Genomic DNA, 9,646 nt, shown 5'->3' on the forward strand with positions numbered 1-9,646 from the left:
TAAAAAAAAGAAAGGTAAAAAACATTTGAGAGGAAATAGATAGAGAGAAAGTGAGAAAAAGCTGTAACCTGGGCATTACATGAGGAAGGAGGGAGTGGTGCACATGCCAAGTTCACTGGGCTGCCGTGTTTCACACTCCTCCGTCGTAACAGTGGAGACAATAGCTTTCATCAAAAATAAACAATGAATACTCGTTGCTCGTCCTCTATATCGGAAAGAATACTTTCATTCGCCGACATGTGGGACGTCGACCATCCTGGTCCACCTGCCATGCACAAAATTATCCTGGTCTACCCCGGTCGTATCGCAGGCCCAACCTTTCCCACTGTAAGTTGTTCGGACGAAGGAACCATCATGACTTCGTTGAATTCTGCTTCTTCAAGAAAAGTTACTGTACCCGCAATACTGCTACCACATGCGAAAACTGGACGACACTGTACCACATCATATCACTGAAACCCACTAGGCCAAACTAGCCCGCCTAGTTCATCTATTTTGGAATGGAGGGAGTACGTCTCTGCACTGCTATGATTTTGTGTTGCACGTTCTCTGTACTTTTGCTATGATTTTCCTACCCTATGAACCAAATGAGGCCTGAATGTATGTCGACTATTGTCTGATCGATCGCTAAGCCTACAATTTAAGGAGCTAGGGCTATTGGTCGATCGACGAGGGATAAGTATAAGCGTACCACGAGCTCATCAGCCCCAACGTTTCTCTTCGGTGAGTGTTTTGCAAGTACTATAGCTCGCACAGTAGCTAGCCTACTAACACCAAGAATCATCAAACAAGCCCTGCTGATATGATAAACAGTTCAAACTTACATCTAAGCATGCCATATATTACATCAAAAGCTGGTGAGGATACATCTATTTCCAGAACTCGGAGAGGGTTCGCATGATTCACTATCGAACAAAAGTAGCAAGATCTGCCCACACAAGACAGTGCACTAGATGGTTTGATAACACGCATCGTTCTGGTAATTAAACACAGGGCAATGCAAACTACCCTGAAGGATTAGCGCGACCAACTATTTCTTGTCATCGATCCCTCGGGCAATGACCACAGCACGGAAAGCGGCATGGGAATCGATTTCTAGGGCGATGTCCATAGGACTGATCGCGACATCGGAATCGATCTCTGCGGCGATGTCCACAGGATGGACAGCGGCATCGGAATCGATCTCCGGGGCAATGCCAACAGGACGGGCCACGACATCGGAATCATCAAGGACGTCCACCGGCACCTGCACAACCCTAACATATTAGCAAGCACATTGAAAATAATCAAAAACCACAACTATGGTAATAAGTCATTATTTTTTACCTTGTGCAGCTCACCGGGGGATCTCATCCCTCCGGGGGCCATCTCCTCGTCCTCGATGGGGGCCATCACCTTGCTAGGGGAATACTGCTTCTCAATGGTGACTATCTCCTCAAACTCGGTCTTGAGCCTCACATAGGTGGCAATCAGAGTTCCTGGGGTAGGCACGGTGGGGCCCTTGCTGTTCTTCCAACTTTCTTTGAGGGGTTCGTCCGCCAATGTCCTCAACTCTTTGGCCAGTGCTTGTTTCTTGGAGTTCTTCGTCTCCATGGGTTGGCCCGCCAACATGGTCAACTCATTGGTCGGTGCTCGCTTCCTGGAGATCGCTGTCTCCAGTGGGTTGTCCGCCGGCAACTCTTTGCCTAGTGCTCCAGGATCCATCAATGAACTGACAAACAAAAAGCAATCGAAAGGAAACCACAATCGCAATGAAAACGGGAAAAGAATAGGATGTGAGAATCAGTCGGTGCTTCGCAAAAAGAAGATTCTTGGAATGAAAATATAGCAGCATAACTGATTCGCCCACCTTTCCTTCGTCGGTACAGAAGAAAAATGGCAGAAGTGAGTAGCCTGGAGTGAGGTTTTCTTCAAGAAAGGGAAGAAAGGGCTTGAATGAGCGTTCCAGTGAAATGATGGTTGCTTTGTCCAGTCCAACTTGGAGGCCACCTTACCACTGCTGGTAAAGGTGTGGGTTTTGTGATATGACGGGTCATGACGGCCACACCGGGGTGACAGGTGAGTCTCGACTATAGCACCTCGCCGTGATTTGGTGGATGGCACGTGGGCCCGGATGCTTTGAAATGTCTCGCATGTAGATAGAGCGGCTAGTCATATAGGAGTGCTCAATATTGTGCACCGCAACCAAGGCGGAGAGGAAAACGAGAGAACTACGTAATTAATGCATGAGTTTAATTAGGGTAGTTTTTTAAAGTACGAGATACATTCCTCCAATCACAAAATGCCTTGGTTCATGAGATTTGAGATTTGAGCCCTATAAACTGGAAGGGAGGGAGTACTGCACACGGTGTAGTCTAGTCACTTGTTGAAATCTCTAGAAAGGCAAATACTCCTTTCCGGTTTACAGGGCTATACTACTCCCTCCATCCAAGTGTGTAAGTCATCTTACGAAAACCAAATAGTCCCAAAACACTTAGGCGTGGTGCATTAACTTCTACCTTGTTTCTTGTTTCTTGACATATCAACCAATAAGAGATGAGAGGTGTGCATGCTTTTAATGACTTGCAATGGCTAGTTCATTGCATGCAATGCTATTAATTAGCAAATAAACATTGGTAACCCCAGGAGGAAACGGTGCTAAGCGCGTGGACCTATGCAGAATGAGTATCAACCAATGGATAATGGAGTTTAATTGTTAAACAATAGCAATTTTGTCTCATGCAAGAGCCTGGCTAGTACTCCAAGGAACCGCACCACACGAGCGTTCGCAACTGCCACGTTCGGGTTGCGCTTGGCTCTTCGCCTCTTCGAGAAGACGAACAATGATGTTACTCCTACTTCTACAGTATTGAATCAACTGCTGCATGTCCGTCCACCTCGTGCGGGAGGGATAGCGTGTAGCGAAAGCTTCTACTTACTGCTCCTGCCTTTGCGTCTATGACAGGTGGGCCCAACAGGTGGTTGGCCCTCCTGTCATGCAGCCCAGCAGGTGGTTGGCCCTCCTGTCATGCAGCCAATGGCAGGTGCCGTTAAGGCACCGGAGCTCAGTCCGCGAGGGAGAGGGCGTTGTAGTAATCAAATTTCTCGGTCTTGTACGAGTTGACGCGACACATCAAAGCACTGCACTCGATATAAGTCCTTTTACACATTTCAAATGGGCTACTTCGTATGTAGGAGTAGACATATTCTGCTTCGTATGTAGTCACTTGTTGCAATCTCTAAAAAGACTTATATTTGGAAACGGAGGGAGTACAACGCATGCATGCATGCCGTGACTTTCCTTTTGGTACTTGCATGTGTTGATTTGATGCACCTTGCCAAATTTTGACTATAAATTTAACTAACCAAAATTTCGTGCATGTCACAAAAAATTACGGGGCTGTTTGGATTGTGACTATGTTTGTCTTATGTTGCCACATTATTTTTCCCACACTTGCCACACTTGCCTAACCTGAGTTGCTCAAATTGTTAGACACACTTTGGCTTGCCTAAGGGAATCTTGCCACAATTTTTGTGTCTATGACATGTGGGGTTCACTACTAATAAAAAAAATCTTGTCTTAGGTGTGGCTAATAAAAAGACTTATATTTAGGAACGGAGGGAGTAGAAAATATAAATAATAATGCATGTTGGGGCAACCCACGTTTCCGCTAATTTTAGCCGTGGGCTTGTTCACAATTTTTACGAGGGGGTGGTTGTTCATTTAATGGAGGGACTTGTAGTACCAGACTTGAACGATACAAAGTGCGACCTGGCACACTGTAACACCACTTGGAACAAGCGGGTAGCTATCTCAAAAAACAATCAACAACTAAAAAAACCGTGACCTGGCATGTAGTAGTACACAATTTTAAACGATTGTTTTGATGGAGTGAAAAAGGAAAACTACCCCACTACGTATATATAGGCCGGAGCCTCTGCGCTTGCTTGCTAGGGTTGCTCTATTCACACACTCTCATCCTCTCCAGATCTAAACAAGATAGGGGTAGTAACACTGTCTCTCATCCTTCAAAAAACACTGGCTTTCTATCCTCACCGCTGGTTACAGATCCAGACGTATCCCCCTCCGCCAGTGAAGGGGAGGAGGGGCATTGTTTAGGCCGTCGTCGACAGCGAGGGAGGAGACCCACTGCCGGCCGCACCGTTATCTCTGGCCGATCACCGACGCGGGAGGTCCTCCGATCCCTTCGTCGTTGCCTGTGGGCAGATCCGGCCTCCCGCCGCCCACCTATCCACATCCTGACGACCTTCAGGTATATCTTTGTTCGAAACCGCCTTAGCTCTACTTCCCTAGCTCGCTACGTTGCTGCATGTGCATCATTTTCTACCTCTCAGCCCCTCTCGATCAGATGGTCCAACGTCACATTTTTTTCTTCTATTGTTAGAGGTAAAGCTACTTCATGGAGTCGAATCTTGTACTCCCTCCGTCCGAAAATACTTGTCATTGAAATGGATGTATCTAGATGTATTTTAGTTCTAGACACATCCATTTTGATGACAAGTAATTCCGGACGGAGGGAGTACTTGGTTCAAACAGGAAATAAAGTGGGGGTGGGGGAATTTAGTATGTACATCGGACTTTGTACAAACAGGAAGGAAAGGGGGTGAAAGTAGTACAGACTAGTCATCCAACCGGTCTCTTGGTCGAAAAGGGAAATATAGGGGTAACGCTGTACACAGTGGTATGACCGGGACTAGATTTGCTATCCACACATAGGAGTAGGTGGCTAGAGTGAACAAAAATGGGACCAACCCATATATGTTTCTTGGATGTTTGTTTCTCGGGGCAACAAACTATGAATCACCGCTTTATGCCCCTGTTTACGTACATGGTGCTGGACTGCTGGTGCACCCACTGTCCCATGCCCTTATACCAAATATTTAGGCTCCGTTCGGAATAAAGGGGCAGAAAACATAGGTCTTGATGAAAATAGAGGAATAGGAAAGGAATGTATGTATAAAACTATGGAACAGCGAACCGGAGGAAACTCTCAAGAGAATGTGTTCGGATGGACTACGAAATGTACAGATTTGTTTTTTTTAGAGTAGCATGCTTGGCAGTATGAGATGCTATTTGTTTATCCAGCTGCACAGTGACTACTTGTCCTCACCTCACGTACCACACATAGGTTGATTTTTATATTCCGGCAACACAGCACGGCAACCTGTCTAACGCATGGCAGCGAGCGCCTGCCTCGGGCTTCCGCCCAAAAAATGAGCAGCGTGTGGATGTTTCTAATCCTATGGAATCAGTACTACCAGACTAGCTTTCCTATGAAACACTATTCACCTTTCCCGTGTTCCGAACGGTTGGAAGGGAAAGAACCGTAGGAATTGTGTTCCTACGAAAATCCTGCACCAAACCTGTGAACCGAACGCAGCCTTAGCTGTTCTTAATCTAATGTCCCTGGTAAAAATGAAGCCATGCCACTGTTATAAGCCATGACAAGTTTAGCCCAATGTTTTTGCCTATAATTGTTTGAGACTCTGACTGTTTCCTCTGTGCATTTTTGTGCAAACAGGGATATCCAATTCACCTGGTTGCTGTTGTGACCTTTTGGTGCACTGCACAAAACTCTTCTTAAAAGAAGTGACTTTTGTGCTGTTTAACTGGAATGTCAGAATGGAACAGTTGGTTCATTTTGGTGGAACTGCACAAAGGGAGATCTGTGTTCCAATCCTCATCATCCATATTGGCGCCATAACCTTCCTTTAGGTAAGAATGATATTTAATGCATGTGTTCATCTCAATTTTCCGACTGCCATGAGAAAATAATGTTGTTTTTTGCTAGTACACTTGTACTCCCTCACTGACAAAACCAATTCTGAATTAGAAGGCCAATCATGTACTTGGTTTCACCAACTGGTGAGGAGAAAGAGAAACAGAGCATGAAGAGGAAGAAGAAGAAGAATAAACAGTGCCAAGGCGATCTTGCTGAAGCCAGAGGCCTCAGTCGAGGCCATTCAAGGGCTCCGGCAACGACTACCTTACATGTGAGACGATCCTCCAGGGAGCCCTTCCACTTCTGCTGTCTCACTTAATTAATTAGGAGTACTTAAGTATCACTAATTTATTACTACCTAATTTTCCTGTTGGAGTTAAACAAATCTTTAGTAGGACCCTATGCTGAATCATGTACGTGTGTATGTTTGTCTATGGAGGTGAATCATGTGGTGGAGCAGGGAGGGAATATTATTAGTGTCATGACATAATAGTGCTATTGTTTTGCATGTCAATTTATTGCCATTGGTTCAATGAGGCAATGTTTTGCGTATTGTCCATCATGAATTTGATGCTACTGTTTGAGTAATATGCTAATGCCTTCCTATCCTTTCTCACTAAGCTAATGAAGGTTTCACCTTGTTCCTACTTGTGCAAACAGGGATCATGTTGTGCCAATCATACATTTTAGTGGAACTACACAAGACAATACAATGAACTATATCCCAGCCAGTGCTTTAACTCTGCTGGAAGTTCTTGATAATCTTTCAATATAATCTCAGCACTGGTAAACAAGAGTGATTTCAACCATACATTTGAAGTGCACAAAAATATATGCTATTGTGTGATTCCAGTGAGTGCTTTATCATCTCTTATGGGACTACATGAATAAGCTTTTTTTCTCGGGTTGGTACGGGCCTAAGGGCTTCATCCATATTAGTTTGCTGTCATCTCTATTTGTATCGTGCTACTGTCATGAGAAACTCCTTTATCTTTGCACGTTAAAGTTTTGCAACCTATGATAAATGGAAATGCTTTGAGTGTTGAGTTGAGCTAATTGGCACTGATTAAATAAACTAATACCTCTCTTTAAGCAAGACAACTATGTTGCTAACTTTACCCATTAAGATAATGAGGGTTCTTCTATTTGTTAGTGTATGTTTCATCAACTAGTCCCACTTTTACAGTAATCTCACTCTCTCAATATATGTGCCAACAGGGATGCTCGATTTTGGTGGAACTGCACAAAAACTTTGGGTGCTTCATTGCCTCGACAGCTTCCGTCCTTTCCTGTCAGTCGCTAATCTCTGCTTGCTTTCTTCCTTTGCTGTCAGTCGCTTGGCTTATCTCGGCTTCCAGTCAAAGGAAATAGTAATTGATATGCTACCTCACACAGGTTGGTACTGGTCTTTATCCTGATTATTGTGCCTGTCATATGTATTGGTAATTTGGTATTGTGCTACTGTTTGCCGATTTCATAAAGGAGTAATTTGGAGCCTGAACTCGCAGGCAAATCATTACATCGGGTGATTTCAGTAGAACTGCACAAAATGATCAGATGGACAGGTACTTATGCTGCTGCTATGTACTCCAAAGTACACTCAGACAAGCATCGATGTTGACAAGAAGTGCCTATATTCATTCGAGTATCAACCAGCGTCAACCAATTGTCAAACTCCAAGTATTAGGAGAGTGAACGCCAAAAATATTGCTTGGTGCATAGCCCAGAAAAACGCAGTCCAGTCTTTGGTCCCAACTTGTGCCTTTTGGTTATCGGCACATATGGTAGCGAACTATATGGCATGGAGTCTAAAGATTCCAGACAAGTTTGTTGACGCGTATATTCATCTGGCACTTAATCAGTCTGCACGCCAAGGATGCTCCATTTCAGTTGAACTGCACAAAAAATTTGGGTGGTTCATTTTCTCAACCGCCTCCTTTCTCGTCTGCAATGTAGAATTTTGGCGAGATATAGGACCAAGATGAGCCAGTAAACTAGTTGGATGAAAGTAGTGGCCAAGTTGCTCAAACCTCCCTCGGCACGAGGCCACTATTTGAGGATAAACCTACAAGAAAAGTTCAGATTGTCTGTGCTGCCTCTTATGTACTCGAAAGTTTACTCGTACAAGAACTAATTTTAGCAAGAAGTACCTCCGATTGAACACCATTTACCAGTCTGTACCCTAGGTAATTAAAGCTCGTCCATGGATCATATTGGCTGTGATCTCAATCATTTGGATGCATAAACATACTGAACATGTGTATATCTGAATCTTTTTGTGAATTATGTATGAATATTGTCGTGTGATCTATCAATCATTTGGATGCATAGATATGCTGAGCTTGTGTATATATGAATCTTTTGAGTTGTTGATAGTGAATGTTGGCTATGAATATGAACGTGTCCTGTGAACCTGAGTTTGATATGAATGTTTACCTTTTCTGTTGTATTTGTGTGTGAACTTGTTAGTATGCCTACTGTGGGGTATAAAACGCAGGTCTCTTATAAAAGTAATGTTGTGTCCAATTTATGTTTTCCCTTCTAACCACATTATATACATTTATATTACTACTATTATTGTTTATTTTATAGAGACTTATATGTACATTATAAAAACATCCCACGTGTTATTAACTCATAAAAGTAAATGTTTAACGGAAGTTGGCAAGGAAAATCCTGGTGATTGCGTACAAAAGCTTGCGAAGATTTTAAGGACCAATTTAATAATAACGCGCTCATTTTTATTTTGAGCAATAACTCGCTAATTTCTTAATTATATATATATATATAATGTGCCTCTCCGGTTTATTCTTTGATATTAATTGCTCCTTCTAACATAACATTATATATATAACGAGCCCACCTAATACGTGTATTTCAAGGAAGTGCAAATGGGCTGGGATTTCTTAGAAAATATAAATGGGCCTGATTGACGCGAAATTATTTGTTCACCCAGCCCAGCAACTGTACATTCTAGAAAATATGGGTTAAATATATGCCACATTTTTGCAGGCTGACATGTGGGCCAACAGGTCAAAGCCTACGCAGGGCGTTGTCAACTTGGTCAACAAATGATTGTGCCATCCACCGCCATTGGATTTATATCCAATGGCTGGCATGCACCTTCAATCTCTCGTCTTCTTCCTCCAGCGTCGCCGGGACCGCCTGGTCCGGCCTCCGGCGGCTAGCGGCTCTGCTTAGCACGCATCGCTGCGAAGCGCTACCCCACCGCCGGCTAGGCTATCCCTCCACCCCTCGACACCTCCTGTTATTCTCCACAGACTATAGCCCCACGCCGCAACAGAACTAGTTATAACCCTTCTCCTCCTCTCAATCTGCGACTCCACTGCCGCGTTTTCCCATCTCTGAGTCATTCCCGTCCGGGGCCTCGCCGTCGTCCACCGCCTCGCTGCGTTCGGTGCGGCGTGGTCAACAAACGAGAGTCATCGGAAGAGGACTGTACGTGGACAGCCTGACGGCTGGGACCCACGAGGTCCATGGTCGCACGCAAGGAAAGTTCCTCCTTATTAAGCTAAAAAAATGTTTCCTCCACCTGACAGCTGGGACCCACCGGCTGTATCTTCGCACGGAAGGAAGTGCCTCCTTGTTTTGTGAAAAAAATTATTCATCCCGTTGATAGCTGGGACCCGTCAGATTTAGTGACTGACTTGTGGGCCTACAAAGCGGGCGTGTACGCACGGCTTTGTCAACTTAATCAACAAATGATTCTAGCAGCTGGACCATTGGATGTTAATCCAACAGCCGTGCTCCTTCTTCAACCTCTGTTCTTGCTCCTGTCTCCCGTGGGTGGCACCGCGGCTGTGCTGCCGCACACCCGAACTAGTGAAGTTTCCCACTCCTCTCCATCTACGACTCCACTGCCCCGTCTTCCCCATCTCCGGGTCGTTCCAGTCTGGGTGCGC

The sequence above is a fragment of the Triticum aestivum genome, chromosome 5D, assembly GCF_018294505.1.
Source record: "Triticum aestivum cultivar Chinese Spring chromosome 5D, IWGSC CS RefSeq v2.1, whole genome shotgun sequence".
NCBI lineage: Eukaryota > Viridiplantae > Streptophyta > Magnoliopsida > Poales > Poaceae > Triticum > Triticum aestivum.